This window comes from Pleurodeles waltl, chromosome 5, assembly GCF_031143425.1.
Source record: "Pleurodeles waltl isolate 20211129_DDA chromosome 5, aPleWal1.hap1.20221129, whole genome shotgun sequence".
NCBI classification, from domain to species: Eukaryota; Metazoa; Chordata; class Amphibia; order Caudata; family Salamandridae; genus Pleurodeles; species Pleurodeles waltl.
Window position 1 is genome coordinate 1,429,484,354 of NC_090444.1, and position 20,444 is coordinate 1,429,504,797.

The following is a 20,444-nucleotide window of genomic DNA, read 5'->3' on the forward strand; positions in this document are numbered from 1 at the left end:
CAGATGTCGGAATTGCTGAGGCCAAGTTTGCACAATGTAATTGGATCCAGTGGGTCATGTGAGCCATCCAGTACCTAGTTTGGGAAAGTGATGAGATGATTTTGTTTGTGGTTATGTTTCCCTAAGTGTGTGACCAGGTTAGTGGTGTCTTTTGCGGATGATTAGAGGAACATAGGAGTGATTCCCATTTGTTATGTTTGATTTGGTCAGTGCAGAACTAGTAGAGGATAAAAGGCAGTAGACTTTAGATGTCGTGTGGCCTCCTTTATTGTACAACTGTAGAGTGTTGGGTAAGTCAGACATGGTGGTGCATTTGTGTCTAGAAATGGTTGCTTTGATTTTTTTTAAATGGTAGTGGTCTATGTCTGTTAGTCCAAAATTAGCTTTGAGATGGGAAATGGTAATGGGCTATGAATGGTGCCTAGGTCTTTTATTAATAGTATACCTTTATTCACCCAGACCTTCATAAAAATGCCTTTTCCATCTATTTTTATTAGTTCGTTCTGTCATGAAGAAGCAAATTGTGAGTACCCCATTTTAGAAGCCAGCTTATTGTCTATCTTCTCAAAGGCCTGTGCCATGCAAATATGTATATTTGTGGTGTGGTTATTTTCTTTTATTTTGTAATCAAGGTGGTAAGAGAGAGTGATTTGGCCAGTGATTTTCAATTTCAAACCAAGAAGGTGAGATAGATTAGGCAGGGGCAAGTCAAAGGCTTCCCTGTTTAGCTGGGAGGGTGTGCTAATATCTTCTAAAATCTAGTACATTTAGTTCTCCCTGTGTTTTCTGTGGTTTCGGTTTCTTGAGGGCAATTCTGAGTTTTGGGGATTGCCGCAGGAATTTGAAAAGGATACCATCTATCTTAGTAAATAAAGTGTCCGAGAGGCATAAAGAATACATACTAATGACAAAAATGAATCGTCATTTTGATGGATTCTGTTCTCCCCCATCATGTAATGAATTTGGAGGATCAATTATCTATGGTATTTTCAATTTTGTTTAAGACCATTTTCTCATTATAACTGATGGACTTTTTAAGGTTTCGGGAGAACTATAAACCTGGGTATTTTATTTTTCGGGGTTCCATTTAAGCCTTCAGTTAACTATAATGAATTTGTTGTAGTATATATAAAGGGGGAGGACCTCAGTTTTATCTCTGCTAAGGAAGTATCCTCAGAACTGAGCATAGTTGTTGATAGTTGACATAATATTGTCTACGGCTGTGTCTGCCAGAGAAGTAAAGAGGAGGATGTCATCCACATACGCGGCTACTTTCCAAGGACCTGCCTTAAAGAGAATCCCTGAGATCTCTGAGTTTTCTCTGATTTGTATCAGGAGGGGTTCTAGTGTGAGTAAGAACAGCAAAGGCGAGAGGGGTCATGCCTGTCTGGTTCCTTGTTGGGGTGTAAATATTTTGGAAAGGCAGCTATTGATATTAATTTGGCTCAAGGTTCTTGGAATAGGGCATGGATCATCTTGATGAAAGCAGGGCCTGAGATGAAGCTTGTAAGAGTAGCATGTAGGAAGGGCCAAGAGACCTTATTGAAGGCCTTTTCAGCGTCAAGTGCTATCGCACATAGTGGGTGTTCCAGGTGGGGGGATATTTCTAAACCGTGACTAGATAGTCTAATGTTGTCCGCACCAAATTTACCTTTGATGAATCCCATTTGGGAAGGGTGAATGATTGGGCCTAGGATCGGTTTCAATCTGAGTGCCATTTTTGCCAGTGTCCTCAATTTATTGCATTCATAACCATTAAAAGGCACATAAAGGTCTCTATATATCCCTAGATTTCCAAGAGACACCAGTGAATATTTTGTGGGGGAGGTCAGAGGTAATTAGTTCGGGTATATCAAGATATAATTCACTGGGAAGATTCTAGAAGCTGTAGATTGGAGTGCAGTGGCCATCTTAAGGTCAGGCACTGAGAGGGGAGGCTTCCAGGCTTGAACGTGAGGAAAATGCATTAGTTTTGAGCTGAAAACACACCTGAAGGGGACCAGGCATATTGAGGTGATTGGCGACATTCCCAATTAAAGTAATCCAGTTTTTAAGAGAGCACTAGAGATGCAAATTTCTCTAGCCTGGCCAGTGTCCCTATGATGGCCATTTTACGGACAGGCATAACACTGGTTTAAAGATGAAGTTTGGGATGCGCACAACCATGTGGTCCCAATCTCCGTTCCGCATGCTGCAAGGCTGGTTCTGGGCCTGTCTGCAGCATCACCGTATTCTCAGGAAGTGCAGGAGTGTAGGCATAAAGGTGAGGAAACGCTCATGCGAGGTGGCGAAAGTGATTTTGTGTCGGGCGCGGTGGAGCTCACCTTCTAGATAGCCATCTTCTCAGGCGGAAGCCGGGCCCTCCTGGCAACGTATCTTATTTAAGTACCATAATTCAGAAGACAAAAATCTCGGGGTAATTATACTGGGAAAACAAAATCACTGGACACATACAACAAGAGGATCAGATAGGTAAGTATTGCTAGTGCAGGTATATTAATAAAAATTATTAATGAGTGTTTATTTATTCTGAATAAGTAATTTGTGTAGAAAATGTAATAATGTTGAAAAATAATGCACGCATTTGAAAATTTAATTACGATGACTGGCCACCAATGTTAACGAAATTTACTAATCAATGATGTAATAATATGAAATATTGAGCATTTGGTGGATTAATGTAGTAGTGCATCATATTAAGGGTTATGCAGTAAGCTTTAGCTTTATTCATTGTAGGACTTAACTTAGCGAGTGTCTTGGCATACTTGCCAGACCTCATTTAAAAGCTGTATTTCTTAATGTTTAATAAAATGGCTGTCCTAGAGAGTGTGATTCCTATTGTATTGTTTAAATGTGCTCATAACGGACGTTTCTCATGAGAACCGACTGCTAGAAGATGATATTCTTGCTAATGTAACATTTTGGTGTGTAATGTGTGTGAGACTGACTTTCTCAGGAGGAGAATAATGGTGATACTGACTAGAGTGGAAGCTGCAACAATATTGTTACCTGACAAGCCGGATGATGAGGACATTGCGAGACAAACCAATCAACAACATGTGAACATAGTAATAGTAGAACTCATTGATTTGGAGTTTTAGTTTTATTGGACAAAGTGTGAACATGCGATAAACTGAACAATAGGGATATGGGAAGTAATTTTAGCAGTTTTGACTTAATGGGACTACACTGAGATGAAAACAGCATTTTTAGCCAGACTTTCTGCCCTTGCATTTTGCCGTTGCCCATTGCACATTTACCTGCTGGTCGAAAGGCCATTATTCCTTATGCATCTTGACAAGAGACGTGCTTAACTTTAATGCCTAGAGACTTTGCGTTTTCGGGAACTTTGATGCTGAATCCTGATGCCCTACTGATCGACTGATGTCCTGAGGACGAAGACTGACTCTGCCTGCTGATCCACACTGAGGATAGGTGCTATGACCCAGACTGTTGATTGATATGCATCTTTGCTTTTTCTTTCTAGGTACCAACTGCATTAGAGCCACAGTTAGATGTTTTTCCAAATTTGTGTTACTAACTTGTTTTGCATGAAGCCCAACATGCTGATGCTAATCAGGTGTTAGTTAAGGATCCTCACCAATGAAATCATAATAACAGGGATTAATGCTTGATTAATTTCTCTGCTAAACTTAATGTATGTAATTTCTTTGACACAGTTGACTTGGTCATTGATTTACACCACAGCGAGAATTTGTTGTAATTCAAGCTTTGATTAGATTACGTTTCTTCCGCCGCTTTGGACAGCCAGTATTGTTTCTGTATGTATTTCATTTGATATTGAGATTAATCTACATGACCTTAGCATTGTTATTATAGGGAATTAAATATTATAACTTTCACTAAAAAGGCGTGGTTGTACACGACTGAAAGGTCATGGCGCGTGACAATGACTGACTCTGTTGATTATTGATAATACTGATTGATGATGATTATTTATTATTTATGTATTGATTATTGATTATGTACTGGAGCTATGGTAAGAACATCTTAACTGCGAGTCAACCTATTCGCGTACCCTTGTAAGTTTACTTATTAAGGTCAGACGTGCTAACAGTATGAAGGGTTACTTACTTGCCTTTTCCTCTTTGAAAGGTAAACGGTAAAGGCTAAGGTAAGGTATGGTGTAATAACATCAGAGAAAGGTTACAGTAAGGTAAGGCAGGTTCTTATAGGGGCACCCATGGTAAATTTAAAAAAAGTAAACTCTTCACAGCATTATATAACACGTGTTCAATGAATGAATACTACTAACATTTATAACATAAAACAATTTACAAACGCAAAGGAGATGGATTTGGGAACAGGGGGTTCTAGTCGCAAAGTAAAACAACATTTAAGTTTGATTTCCCGATACTAATAACAAAAATAATTGAAAGAAGCGTACTTTCCTGAGTTGTTTCTCCGTGGAATTAAGTAATTTCGATTAATTTCAACGTGACTAATCAACCCGAGAACACACGAAACTATGCCCCTTATTCTAATGTCTAGCGGGAGCATTGATTGGCTCGAAAACATCACAGGTCTTCTTCAGACCCTTTCACTCCTGCTCCAGGAACACCTATGGTTGTCCTTAATTCAGCTCAGGGTTTTACCACATGCTGGTAATCCGATTCCTGGTTCTGGAAAATCTGCCAGGGCCTGCTCTATTCTCTTTGAAACAGTGTAGGGGTGCAATGATCGCGGATAGGTGGCAGCTTCGTCTCAGTCTGGCCTGATGTACTTCAAGGGGTATTCTTGCTTTAAAAAACACGTCTACATTAATTTAACAGGCGCAGCAGCTGATATCCCCAAGCTGGGCCCACAAGCAGCACAAAAGAGAAAGGGCTTGTTTTAACGACGAAGATATTTGTGCCTTGTTCAGAATGAGATGGTTGATACAGAAAATTGATTAGCCACCACAGACTAAGTACGGGAAATTTTCTAAAACAAAAAATGCACGTTTTCTTCTTATATTGTGTGCACTTAATACAATACAGATCAATAATATATTGTTGTCACTAAGATGCATCTTTTGTACATGAAAAATAGAATTTAAAAACCGTTTTTGTTCTTCAAAAGAAAACATCATTTGAAAAGTAAAGTCTTTAGCACACCACTTTTTAGGATATAAATAAAAGGGCCTTCATTGTAGCCAAAATCCTGTGTGCCAAAATCCTGTAGTTTCAGTTTGTATGGCATTTCATTAGATAATGTATGTGTACTCATTGACATTCTATCGAATACCCGATAGAAGCATATTTTGAAGGAGCAATATCTTCCTTTATAGAAAGTGTTTTCATTTTCTTCCTAGTCAATTGTTTGTATGACTTACTCGTTGCTATTATCGTCTACACTGCTCTAACTCACCATTGCAATCCTTTCACGTTTTAAACTGCATGGGCTGTGTCATTATCACTGTACACAGGTGCCTGTTTTAAACAAAAATGAGCTACGTGCAGTGCACTTTCACACAGCGCAGCAAGCCACCTTGCTGCAGGGCGCTGCGTCAAAGGGAGAGGGCAGGAAAGTGCTGAATGTCACATCATATGGCGCATTCCTGCTCTCTGCCTCTGCTGGCGCACAATATGCTGCTTAGCGCCTGTGTAGGCACCATTGCATTATCGTGCAAGGGTGCCAGAGTTGTAAGCAAGATTGTTTTTGTTCAGGAGGAGACGCACACTTGTAAAGAGGAAACAGTGAGGAGAAACAACAATATTTCTCCTCATTGCGCCTCTTGGGCAAAGCTGTAACGTTCTGACACATTCCCAGTTCGACTAGTTTTAGTAAATCTGGGAATTCGTCATATTGCAACCTTGCTTCACCCAATGTAGGAAGCTGGCCCTCTATGTAGTGTGCAAAACTAGGCACACTGTGCAGGGGGTCCAAGCAACCACACATTGGTTTCCAGAGGTAAAAGCTAGATCACCTAATGCACTAGTTTTTGAGGTAGCTTCGTCGGGCAGTTAGGACAATCTTGGAAAAGTGCACAGCATTTGTTGTATTCACTGTATCAATCATGCAACTCACACATTCGAAGGAACAACAAGACCAATTTATAAAAATACTTCAGATTTTTAGATACATTTTAAGACCAATATTAACAAAATTGGTAAAGTACTTTTTAAGATATGTGTTTTTGAAGTTTTAATAAATTGAGTCTTTCTGTGCGTACTTACACACCATAGGAATCAATAGGAAGACACCTTTAAAACTTCATATAAAATCACACAGTTGTTTACCACATTCTCCTTGTGCAGGTTGGTTGAGGTCGTGGGTGGAGACTCTGTGGCAGCTGGAGAAGTTCAGGTGGCTCCCGGTTCCAGTGGGAGCAATGGTGGAAAGTCTCTTGGAGCTGGTGCAGGGCCACTGAGGGGGACCACTTGTAAAAGGTCTGCTCTGGTCAAGTTAAAGGTGGTTCCTTGGGGTCCCCTTTGAGTGTTGAGGTTGCAAGGGGTGAGGGACCCTTGGCGCACAGCTGGTTATTCGTTGCATGGAACAGAGCAGCCGGGTGCAGAGCGAATTATGAGCCAGATGCCCTTTGGATCTGGAGGTAGGTCTTACTGAAGGTCGCTTACAGGACAATGGGGGCACTCTGGTGGGAGGTCCAAAGTGTTCCTGATGTCCCTTGACTAGGGCTTCTACCTGGTCCTTTTTCAGCTCTGGGCAAGCTCGTTTTCCTGGTGTCCAACATCAGGTGACCAGTACCCAGGGTATTAGCATGATTTGGCCACTGGAGGGCGCAATGCCATCAAACCTGACACACTTACGGGATTGGTCCTCATGGTAATTGGTATGCCATCAGGCCTGGCTGAAACTTCCGGTTTGGGAAGTATCAGCCGATCAGTGAAGTGACCCTCACTGGGTTGTTCTTGGATTGTTGCAGAGTGGCACCTCCACTCTGGAGGGAGTTCCTAGGTGATTGGTAAAGCCTGGAGGTCCTCTGGGTTCCTTGAGGTCAGTCCAGTGTGCAGCTTCTCCGCAGCTACAATTGTCGGTTCCTGGGTGCAGAATGCAGGGTTTGGTGCCTTTTCTTGATGCAGCAGGTCCACAGTTCTCGTGCCTTGGATCTTCTTTGTGTTAGTCTTCTTTGTGTCCTTTGAATCTGATTTTTTAGTTTAGGGCAACTTCCCTAAACCTAATTGGCTATTTTCCTTCCATCAAAGATGGAGGAAAATTAAATGGAGAGTCCACCTCGCAGGCAACATCTTAGGGGTGGTGCATGCCAGGTGGGACCACTCCTCCTACCCTTTGTGTGGTTACCCGCCTTTGCTCCCCCCAAAAATGGGGGTTTGCATAAGGGGAGGCCATCTGCGGTTAGCAGGAGGCCTAGGGTTTTAGTTTCAAGGGCAGTAAGCCATTTGAAGCTCATCGCCAGGGCAGTGCGCATTCCTGAGGGAGGGAGTGTTAGCTCCACCACCTAGGAATGGCATTGTTTAACAAACCAGAGACAGGGCTTTCCCCCAAGGTTTGCATACTGGCTGTCTGGAGGTGGCAGGCTGGATAGAACCAGTCGGCAACCATGCCAGGATAGTTAGCTTTTGCAGGGGGCACCTCTAAGGTGACCCATGGATACATTTAGGGATACATCCAATACTGGTACCAGTTTGGATTCATCATTCTGAGATGTTTGATACCAAACAACCCAGGGTTCAGAGTGGCCATCATATAGCTGGGAAATCCGTGTTGACCAGTGTCCAGCATATGCATTAAAATGGCTGTTCTGTTCACTCACTATGTCCCAGGTTTCGTAAGGACACAATGGGGGAATATTGCTCATGCAGCTATGCCCTTACATATAATATGAAGCACCCTGCCTTAGGGCTGTAAAGACTGCCAGAGTGGTGTCTTACCCATAGTAAATGCAGTGTATGGTGGACGGGCCACACAGGCAGTGTGCCATGTTGAGTTTGTGTTTTAGGTTTGCTCCAGGACACTCAGCCTGCAATGGCAGTGCTGTGTGCATCTGGATACCTGGCACTAGAAAGTGGCATTATCAGTGCTGCTGCCCTCAGGAGCCTACCCATAGCACCTAATGCCCTGGGCACATATGTATCCATATACTAGGGACGTATAGTGGTAGTTAAGGGTAATTAAGGGTGTAACAAATTGTGCCAATGCATCACAACAGTTTGGGGAAAGAGCTCTGGCTCAGTGAACCTGGTTAGCAGGGGCCCTGGTCACTACAACTTCTAGGCTACATCAAACATCGAGCAAAAAGGGGGGGATTAACCATGTCAAAAAGAGGCCTTTTCTCATACCCATGCAATGTCGTCACCATGCAATATAACGCAAGGCGGTCACCAAGCATTATTATTTTACCAAGACCTCGAAGGAGGTGGTACCTACTTGCAAATGGGAAAGGGTCCCCAAGGGATCCCTGCCCCTTCAACAATATTAAAACATATTTTTAAGAGCAAGCAATGGTCCCAAAGACCACTGACTATTCTAAAGAAATGAAATGTAAAAGTATCATTTTTTTTTCAACGCCTCTCATTTTCCTTTCAGGAAAACGGGCTGCACTATAAAAGCTGCTTTATCAAAAAGCAATCACACACATGGTAGTTTGTTGACCCCAGCAGGCCACCATCCCTGTGATTGCTGTGATTCCTAATGGGTCACAAATTGCATCCTACCTTATTATTATTATTATGCATTATGATTATGATGTAGGTCTATTTGTGACCCCACTAGGAATTGCTATTTTAAAAGTAATTCTTTAGTACATTAGGAATTGCAATTTCCAAATTGTGATTCAGTAAGAATCAGATGTACAGGTGCGTGGTGTGCTGTAGAAAGTGCAATTGTAATGGAAAATAGACACATAGCGCAATTCTACTGGTGCAGTGTATACACTGTTTGGTCAATGTTTTAAATATCTAACTTGAGGCTCTGTATAGGGGGTAAGAGGTTCCACTAAGCTAAACAACTTCTGTTAACAAATGTGGTAATTTGAGGCTAGTAGTTCAACTCCCAAGAAAGGGTATCCAAAATTGGAATCATTTGCTTTTGCATAATTATGCAAAATGTTTGGAAAATTATACGAACTTTCACATAATTATGTGAAATTTAAACCTGCCATTTAGCGCTATATTGTAGTGCATAATACATCCTGGTGGACAATGTTGCCACAATGTGCATTTTTCAGTTAAAAAGTAGTCAGAAAAACACAAGTCATGTGAACAAGATATAAATTTTCCACTAACAGTATGTAGTTACGTTATGTGAAGTAATGGCATATTTTAGCAATTTTGTATAACAAGCATAATGTAAAATTCCCAAAATTACATGCATTACACTGACTTAATTTCAATGTAATCAAGGTCTAGTTTCAAGGTAAACTCAAACTTCCATCTTTTTGGTTAATTTCATTGAAAGGGTTAAGAACAACACTTTTGGCTGACATCTCTAAAAAATGGTGCTTGTGGAGACTGAAACACTATATTAAAACAAGCCACTATTGCTAATGTTTATAAAGTGTCATGAGAAAATGGACTGAAAATGGAAATCAAAGACTGAGAGAGACTTTCTTGCACATGTGTACAGCATTAATGACTTTATTAAGAGTCTTCTGAAGCAGTATCCCCTGGAGGGAATACTGCATGCAGTGATTATGAATTGTCAGGTGTTTGCAGTTCCTATATTGCTGGGTCTGCAAATACTAGGTCTGGTAATTCTGGGTCCACAAAGATTTAGACTAGGTTTACCAGGTGCGGATTCTCACAGTTGAAACTGTGTAAATGGGTTTGGTGAAAAGGTGCAGCCCAGCCCCCACCAGGACCACACTCGGAGTAAACAACACTCCCCCCAGCATTTAGCCAAGCATGTTTGCCCTTTGTACACTGCACCGTACAATTCAGGCATATCCTCCTTTGACACCTGACAAAACATACTGACAGGGAACAGTGTGCACTTCAATTCACCTGTGAACATCACTGTTAGCAGCACTACCCTTCTTGCTTCCCTCACTACTAAAAATGTCTTACCATATTCAATGACTACAGTAACAATATAAATAATTTCACCTGAAACTGAGAAGCAGTCAATTTTAAGAGACAATCTCTATATATATTAATTGTTAGTTTGCTCATCAACACATGCACACTTGTTTCACAATAATTGTGATGCTTTTGCAGCTTTTGCCATGCTTTAAATAATATGTCACTATATGCCCAAATCTACTCGACTATGAGCAGATACAGATTGAGAAAATACTCTGCTCAGAAAATAGTCTGGTCAGTGAACTCCTCTGCCTCCCATAGCTCCACCTGCTAAGTAGAGCCTTCGTTCCTCTGAACTCCTGACCCCTGTCAGGAGTTCAAGGCCCTCCTCCACCTGCAGGCTCATCCCTGGTGTCTAGTGGGAGAGCTCTGCTTTCCTACTAGGCTGCTTCTCTCCTCCTTCTCTGTGCTTCATCCTCTGTGTGCTCTCTCTTCTGTGTCTGCCCCCGTGCCCCTTTTTGCCGTTCACTCTCCTCTGTGCTCTCTCTGACTCTTGCTTTACTTCTGCACTTTTTTACCCCCAGTCTCTCTCTCTCCCCCCCTGCTGTGCTCCCCGGGGCCTCGCCCTCTCCTCTCTCGTGATGCACTCCCACCACTGCTGCCCCGCGGCCCCACCCCCTTGTTTTCGTGCCATTTTTCACTCCCGCCTCCCAGCTCTCCTCTCCCCCCTCCCTATTTAATGGTGGCCACTGGTGCACCAAAGGCAAGCCCGTCTGCGCCCGTCCGCACCACCGCTACACCCATCTTCATTACGACCCCATCACCTTCACACCCTCAATGCCGGTCGCTCACCCGCCTGCCATCAAGCCATCCCGCAGCTCACCCGCAGACCCTTCTCCTGCCGGAACTGCACCTTCACCAGCCTCCACACCAATGCCTCACGCACCAAGACAGGATGCAACAATCTCAGATGCATCCTACTCAACACCCGCTCCATCCACAAACACGCCGTCGAACTTTGGAATCTATTCAACTCAGCTTCCTCAGACATCGCTTTCATGACCGAGACCTGGATGAACCCCTCATCAGCGCCAGACATCGCCATATCCATCCCAGACGGCTGAAAGATCATCGGCAGGGACCGCTCCATCATACCAGGAGGAGGCATCGCCATCGTCCACAAGAACACCCTCAGGATCACGACCAGCACCGACGACACCCTCAGCACTGCCGAACACCTGCACTTCCAAATCCACACCAACCCAAACACCACCCTCCGAGGGACCCTCGTTTACAAACACCCCCCCCCGGCTCCCAACAGCAGTTCAGCGACTCCATCACCTACGTCATCAGCAGGCACGCTCTCGCATCCACAGACTACATACTCCTTGGGGGCTTGAACTTCCACCTCGAGAACACCAACGATAACAACTCTACCACCCTGCTCGACAACCTCGGCCTCAAACAGCTTGTCGCGACACCCACACACTCTGCAGGACGCACACTCAACTCCATTTTCTCCATCAACAAACACATCTCCTTCAGCCACACCACAGAACTCCACTGGACAGACCACCGCTGCATCCACTTCTCCTGCGAGAAACCTACAACACACCATCACCCACATATGATTCTCCACCACAGATGGAACAAGGTCACCGAAGACCAACTGATCACTACCCTCTCCTGGAACCCACCCATCGACACCAATGACACAGCTGCCCTCAACAGGCAATGGACCGACGACTGTGTCTCTCGCCCCGATCAAAAATTCTTCCAACAGACGCACCGACAGAAAAGCCTTCTGGTTCACCGCCGACCTCCAAGAATCTAAGCAAACATGCCGAAGACTTGAAAAGAAGTGGCGCCAAGATCAGACACTGAACAACCACACAGCCTTCAAAAACGCCATCCGAAGACCCCACCAACTCATCCAAACCGCCAAGAGAACAGCCTTCAAAAAATGCATCAAAAACAACGCCCACAGCCACAAGGAGCTCTTTAACATTTAACATGGTGAAGGAGCTCTACCACCCCGGCTCCAACGTCAACTGCATCCCGCCATCACAAGGCCTCTGAGGCTCCCTAGTCACCTTCTTCCACCACAAGATCGCAGACATCCATGACAGCTTCAGCACACATACCCCTCTGTCAACCACCAACACCACAGAGTCACCACCCACCAACCTCCGGCTCTTCTGGACCCATGTCAACAACAACTACACCATTGAAATCATGAAACCATCCACTCCGGCTCACCATCTGACCCCTCCCCCACCACATCTTCAACAAAGCATGCTCCGTCATCGCACCCCAACTCCGGAAGCTCATCAACAGTTCCTTCGAGTCCGCCACCTTCCTGGAGAGCTGGAAACACGCTGAGATCAACGCACTCCTCAAGAAATCTAAGGCAGACCCAAAGGACATCAAGAACTTCTGGCCCATCTCCATGCTCCCCTTCCGGGCAAAAGTAATAGAGAAAATTGTCAACAAACAACTGACCCGTTTCCTCGAGGAGAACAACACTGTAAACCCATCTCAATCTGGATTCCGCAGCAACCACAGCACCAAAACTGCCCTTATCGCTGCCACCAACGACATCAGAACCATACTGGACAACAGCAAAACTGCGGCCCTCATTCGCCTGGACCTCTTAGCCGTGTTCAACACCATCTGCCACCACACCCTATGCACAAGCCTCAGCAACCCATGAATCCGCAAAAGAGCCCTGAACTGAATCACCTCCTTTCTCACCGGCAGATCTCAGGGAGTCGGCCTCCCTCCATCCCACTCTGAAGCCACCAAAATCATCAGCGCGTACCCCAGGGTTCATCCCTCAGCCCGACCCTCTTCAACGTCTACATGGCTCCTCTCGCTAACATCGCCCGATCCCACATCCCGAACATCATCTCATACGCTGATGAAACCCAACTGATCCTCCCCCTCACCAAGGACACTACCAAGACCAACCTCCACGAAGGAATGAAGCCCATCGCCGAATGGATGAAGAATAGCTGCCTTAAACTGAATTCTGACAAGACTGAGGTCCTCATCTTGGGCTCCACCCCCTCTGCTTGGGACAGCTCCTGGCGGCCTTCCACACTAGGAACCGCACCGACACCCTCCGACCACGCACGCAACCTGGGATTCATCCTGGACTCTTCACTATCTATGACCCATCAAGTCAATGCCATCTCCTGCTTCAACACCCTCCGCATGCTTCTGAAAATCTATGGATCCCCACTGAAACCAGAAGAACAGTCACCCAAGCCCTCGTAAGCAGCCATCTGGGCTACGGCAATGCCCTCTATGTGGGAACCACAGCCAAAATCCAGAAAAGGCTGCAATGCATCCAGAACGCCTCAGCATGCCTAATCCTGGACATCTCCCGCCACTGTCACATCACAGCCCACCTGAGAGACCTGCATTGGCTGCCCAATAACAAGAGAATTACTTTCAAACTCCTCACCCATGCTCACAAGTCACTGCACAGCACCGGACCAGAATTCTCAAAAGATGGCTCTCCTTCTACACTCACAGCTTCGCTCCGCCAACCTTGCCCTCGCCACCGTCCCACGCATCTGCCGAACAACCACCGGCGGCAGATCATTCTCGCAACTCTCCACCAAGACGTGGAACACTCTTCCCACCCACCTGCGTCAGACCAAGGATCTCCTTACCTTCAGGAGACATCTCAAGACTTTGCTGTTCGAGCAGTAGCAGCCCCCCCCCAGCGCCTTGAGACCCTCATGGGTGAGTAGTGCACTTTACAAATTCCCTGACTGATTGATTGATTCCAGTCTTTTATTGTTTTATGTTGAATTTCAGGCACTTTAGACTTGTTTTTCCCTGCTCACACAGTTCTCACATTACTAATGAATTTGATTTTTGTACATCCTTGAGGGAATTCAGTATCATAAAGCTGTGCCCAAGACATTTACCATGTCTTAAGGTGAAAGAATATATAAGGTACTTTTTTTTTTAACCTCCGATTTTTGAGGCTGGAAAGAACTTTAGTGGGTGCTTTGATAAATCAAAAGGGTTCCCATGTATTTTACAATTCATGTAAGGGCTTTTTATTCACTAAGGGCCAGATGTACTAAACGTTTTGCATGTCGCAAACAGCGAATGTCGCAAAAAGCACATTGCGATGCCCAAACCCCGTTTTGTGATTCGGTAACCTGGTTACCGAATCGCAAAATGGGGTTGCGAGTCGCAATTAGGAAGGGGTGTTCACTTCCTAATTGCGAGTCACAGGGCGATGTTGAATTGTTATGTAACCGCGAATGCGGTCGCAAAACAATCGCAGTTAGCACCCATTTCAAATGGGTGCTAACCCATTCGCAAAAGGGAAGGGGTCCCCATGGGACCCCTTCCCCTTTGTGAATGGCATTAAAAACATTTTTCCAGAGCAGGCAGTGGTGCTCTGAAAACATCAAACGAAAACGTTTCATTTTTTAGTTTTGTAATGCATCTCGTTTTCCTTTAAGGAAAATGGGCTGCATAACAAAAAAAAAACACCTGCTTTATTTAAAAGCAGTCACAGACATGGTGGTCTGCTTTCTCCAGCAGGCCACCATCCCTGAAAGTGCCGAGAGTCTCAAGGGGGTCGCAAATTGCAACCCACCTCATGAATATACATGAGGTGGGCCTTTGCGACCCCCTTGCGAGTCGCAGATGATGTCAGGGACACTATCCTACATTCCGATTTGCGACTAGCAAATTGCGAGTTGCTCTGACTCGCAATTTGCAAGTCGCAAATAGGAACCCACATACATCTGGCTCTAAGTGATTGGAATAACCCTGGAGGAAATAGGATTTATTCTAAAAGAAACTAGCATTGACCCAAGGATCTGACCAGCTTATAACCAATCACACATCTGCTATTTTAGGATGGGAATGCTTGCTACATTGTAAAGGAGCATGTACCCCTGCACTGAGTGACCCGACTGCAAGCACAACTGGTATTGTGGCTTTTGCTTTGCCCCAACTAATGCACTAATCTAGCATGAACACTGCGGCCTGGGCCTGCCCTGATGGTTTTGAGGTCCAGAACCTGCCTATGACTAAAAGAAACATGTAACCTCTATCACTCTTCAGAGTAGTATCCATAAGTGTATGTACATATGAATAAACAACATCCAATAGCACCAACTGAAATGTATCCATGTGCGGCACCTCACATGAACTCTGTTCCTGCCCTCGATAATCTAACGGGTCGCGTGTTGAATCTATCCCTGTGCTCATAAATGAAAATGCCAAAACCACTCAGGCTAGTGGTATTTGCATGAATGATGCCATTCTTTGATATAGTTCCAGTTGCATAATTTTGAGAATGTTCATTTATGCGTGCTAAAACGTGGATTTTACCTCCAAGAGTGCCATTGCTATGCATGGTGCTAGGAAAATTAAAAACAAAAAGGACATTAGGGTACAGGTTAACCTCCTGCCCATTTGGTAGAAAGGACTCAAGGTTCCCAGCAGAAAAATCAGTTTGCAGAAACAGGGAGGTTGTGAGAGTCAATAAGGAATCTGCCTCTAGTTAGAGTGTCTACCAGATAATGCATTACAGAAGATAAGTAACTTGTTCATTTGACAGAGACTTCTAGCAGCAGATTCCATACTTTAGAATATATACCAAAGCAATACCTCCCTAGAAGTGGGGCTGAGAACTTGTTTAGACTGAAAAGAATGAACCTGACTGCCAAGGCATTAGTGTTTTGTAAATGTATGCAGAGAAGTCCACACAGCAGCCAGAGAGATGTCCAGGACAGGGATTCCATGAGCTAGCGCAGTGGTTGCAGCCTTAGCTCTGATGGAATGAACCCACAAACTCACAAGGGGTTGCTTTCTGACCAGTGCACAGCAGAACTTAATACAGAGCACAATCATCTGGAGATGGTCTGTTTTTCGTCTCGGCGAACCAAACAAAAAGTTGATTATTCAGCTGTTGATCTCTAGTGGGATTGATGTAGGTTGACCATCCTCTTTTTTGGTCTAGGCGATGGAGTCTCTTCTCTTCTTTAAAAGGATGAGATGGAACAAAGAAGGTTGGCAGCGTGATGTTTCGACCAACATGGAAAGGTGTCACTACCTTTGGCAGGTAAAATAATCAGGTGCGGAGAACCAGTTTGTCTGGGAAGAAGCTGGTGTATGGAGGGTGTTAAGAACTGCCTCTAGCTCGCTTACCCTCCTGGGCAAAGTAATGGCCACCAAGAAGATTGTTTTTTATCATCAAGTAACATAGAGGGCAGCTATGTATGGGCTAGAAAGGTGAACACATCAACTGAATTCCTATTAGGGCATAATGAAGGATTCAGGAGAAACATGCACTAGAATTCTTTCAGGAAACGAGTCACAACAGGTAAGTTGAAAAGGGAGTGTTGACCTGGCAACTATGAAAAAGCAGAAATTGCCCAAAGATATTCTTTAACCATTCCCACAGTAAAGCCTTGCCAGGCTAATGATAAAACAAACAGAAATACCTCTGAGAAAGATGCAGAAAGAGGATCCACATGCTTTTTAGAGTACCAAGAAACACATTTGTCCTAATGGTAGGTGTATAGAGTAACGTCACAGATTTCTGAGGAGAGATCATAAACTGTCAACTACTGCTGCTCAATCTCCATGCATGAAAGCAGAGAGTATGCAGGTTCCCTTGTAGAACCATGATCTGTTTCTACAAGCGGAGATCCTCCCAAAGGGGCACCCTAACTGGAACACCGATGCTCATGTTCAGGAGTTCTGGATACAATACTCTCCATGCCTAATGTGGAGTCACATGGATGACTTGGGCCCAGTCCATCCTAATGTTCCCAAGCACTTGAGGCAGGAGTGACATCAGCAGTAAGGGGAACAGGACTCCCGAGCCCCACTCAAGATGAAATGTGTTTCTGAGCGAGAGCCGGCTTGGAATCTCCAATGTCCCATTGTGTGATGGCGAATAAATCTAACCAAGGCTCTACACAGTCATGGAAGAGATCTTGCACCACCTCTGGATGGAGATGACATTCATGAACTGTAAGGCACTGAACGGTGAGTTGGTCCACTCTAGAGTTTAGGGAGTCTGCCAGTTGTTGTACCACCAGGAAAATGTTCTGATGTTCCAGCCATGCCAGAGAAGCAGGGCCTCTTGACACAGGGTCCGTGACTCTACCCCTCCATGCTTATGCAGTACCATTTTGCTGTGACGTTATGTGCGAACACTTGAACCAGCCTACTCTTGCAGGAAGGTAGTAAGGCCTTCAATGCCAAGCAGATCACTCTCAATTCCAACAAGTTAAGGTGGAGCTCCGACTTTACTGGACAATGATCAGAGTCCTCTGATCTTCACCTCTCTCATATGGCTGTCCCAACCCAAAAGGGGCACATCTGCCTTCACTTTGAGGTCTGGGTGGAAAGGGGTATGCTACGGACCAAATCAAGATATGAGCAAATATATTTTACCAGGAGGATGCAGGAGGCTAAGACCCAGTAGCCTAGGAGTCACTCTCACCTAAAGCCAAGATACAGAAATCATAGCCTGAATATCCTGAACTCGGCACTCCAAAGGGTAGGCCCAGAACTACACTTTGTCTAGAATGGCTCTGATTAAAGGGAGCATCTGGGAGGGAGTCAGGTGGGACTTTGGCCCATTTATAGTGTGCAGCGAATGCAGGAGGTCCACCATAGACTGGAGGTGGGCGACGACTGGCTGTGGCAAGCCCACTTTAAGCAGCCAGTCATCAAGGTAAAGGAAGACTGGAACCCCTGACCTTTGCAGATGGGCTGCAACCACCACCATCACCTTGTGATCACCAGAGGGGCATTGGGAAAGGTCAAAAGGGAGCATAGCAAACTGAAAGTGCTCTTGGCCCACCATGAACCGCAGTTAACTCCTGTGAACCACAGGATGGGTATATGGAAATATACATCATGCAAGTTCAGCACTACCATTCAGTCTCCAGGGCATACCCGACCTGAGCCAAAGTGACCATTTTGAATTTCTAGTTTTTCATGAAGTAGTTTAGAGGTCATAGTTCTAACAGAGGGCAAAGGTCTCGATCCTTCTAAAGCCCGAGAAAGTAGCGGGAATAGCACCCACAACCTACTTCTGATGCCTGTATCCACTCAATTACTCCTTTGGCCAGAAAAGCCTGTACTTACACAACAGGGAGAGGCAGTCATCCGTCAGCCAACCTGAATATGATGGCATGAGTGGCAAGATTTCTGTGACTGAAAGGGCGTAACCCAGCTGAACAATTTGGAGCACCCAGCTGTCCAAGGTTATAGACTGCCATTGGGGCAAGTGGTGCTGAATCCTACTGCTGACTAGTTGCCCAGGATGGTGAGATGGCTATTAAAGAGGTTTGGTGGTTGCAACTGCGGGGGGGATAGGAAGGCATAACACAACACAATAAAATCCCATTCCATTTTATAAAAATAGAAAATAATTTAATGTACAAAAGACGCCAAAATGACAAAAATTCAGGTTGATTCAGCAGCTTTGCCCTGGTCCTCCAGAGGTTTCTGGTACCAAAATGTTTCTGAATCCCAGGATTTTCAGGATGTTAGGAAGAGTGCACTTTGACATTTTCAAGGGTCGCAGGTCCTCCGAAACAGCACTTGGGGAGTCAATAATCACTCCATCGAAAGCCACTAACAGGGTACGATGCAAGCCCAGTTGGAACTGGTCAACTGGGCTCTTCAGGGAAAAGGCTTGTAGCAGCTTGTTGTATCTCTATAGCTGAACAGGAGGCCAGCCAACTGACCTTAGAGTCTTTTTTGTCCTGAGTACAAGTGGGAGCACATCCAGCCTTTTAGGCTCCTCATGGATCATAACAGCAGGTGTGGTCCCTTTTCTGTCTTTCACAGTTCCAGTATTGGTCTCAACAGGGTGCCCTTGGGTGCCACATTTATGCCTGTGGGTACGGTGACTTCTGCCCCCTACCTGACTAATAGGGAGCAAGTTCCCAGGGACAATGCTGCCCATTTATGTGTGCCTTATTGCAAACAATCTCAAAGTGCCCTTCTCTCCCTAAATCACAGATGTTCGTAGCCTGTGTTCCCACCCCAGAGATGCAGCCAGGGAAATAAGCAACCACTCCTCTGTGGTCCCTTCAGGCCAATTCTGGGGGCAGTGTGTCTCCCACTGGGATTGGTGTCTGCCTGACCAAGTAAACAAAGTAGGGCCCTGTCCAGGCGTCAGCTAACATTTGATTATTACGTGGAAAGCTTTGATGAGTGAGTTGAGCTCCTGGGCACAGACCAGATAGTCATCCTGGTGATCCAGATAGTGAATTGAGCTTGCTTGTCAATGAATATTTAAAAGATTTTAAAAAAGTTAATTTGTAGGTATTTCCTAAGTCAGAAATAACATTAACAAATGTAATAGTTTATCTCTGTGTTTTCCTAAGCTAAGCCTGCCACAGTAAAAATTGCTTTGTGTTTGTTTCACCATAACAATGTCGAACATTAAACTTTTACATGTGACAATATTTAAAAGGAAAGTTTAGGCTTGTAAAAACGGGTTATTTTGACAGGTCAAATTTACAGTTTTGAACTCCAGAGGATATTATGGTAGGCCTGTTTCCGCTATCACTGCAGTGGTTGGCCCAATGGTTAATACAGTTCACTCACTTGTGCCATTTTTCCCTGGGTTCATTTTGTACTATATGCTATGTATTTATAGGTAAGTTAAATATGACAATTACAAAATGTTTATGGATCAAAGTACATGCACTGGGGCCTGGCTAGCAGAGTCCCAATGTGCAGAGTGAAAAAAGAGCCGTACCAGTACAAACAAATGGGGGTGCCAAATACACATTTATCTACAATAACACTACATTCATAGATGTTTCTTTCAGAGTGTAAAGGGTGATCTGATATTTACTGCATGAGTCCCTTCTCCCAGAAGTACATATGAAAATGTTTCAGGTAATGAGAAACCAAGCATCTTACAGATTCCTGCAAACACCTTACTAAAAAATCCCTGTATATTGAGACAGGTCTACCCAATATGTAGTAAATCACATCTCGTCCTACATTATCTCCAGCAGAGTAGACTGACCAGTGGGTAGAATATATGCAGTTTGGTAGGGTGCATAAATACTAGTCGTAAAAAAGCTTGTAGTGGGCCACCCTTTACTTTTTTATGGAAAGCACACACACACTAGCTCTCTCTCTCTCACACCCCCACACACACAAATACATACAAAAACATACACACATACCTCAACACCCCTCCCCATTGGGGCCATCCCTTTTCAGTATGCATTTCCAGAAAAAGACCGAAAACATATGCTAATAATCTCTCATGTTATGCTGTGTCAATAAGTCAGGCAGTCAATAGAGACCACATGGAAACATATGTATGAGTGTTCAACAATATAAACGTAACGATCATGAATGAGAATATCCCTAGTGGAAAAACCCTTTTTCTAAAGCTTCACAGTGAGGGCGACAAAAGATACTTCTGTAATATTAGTTTCCACAGTTTTACTGTAATGTAGCGTGCATTGACTA

At 44.5% G+C, this 20,444-nt stretch overlaps 1 protein-coding gene across 1 annotated transcript in view; it reads right to left on the reverse strand.

The window, feature by feature from the left end:
- Window positions 1–20,444, reverse strand: part of COL19A1 (collagen type XIX alpha 1 chain) — a 2,318,824-nt gene that overhangs the window by 464,861 nt on the left and 1,833,519 nt on the right. The gene's annotated exons all lie outside the window — the stretch shown is intronic.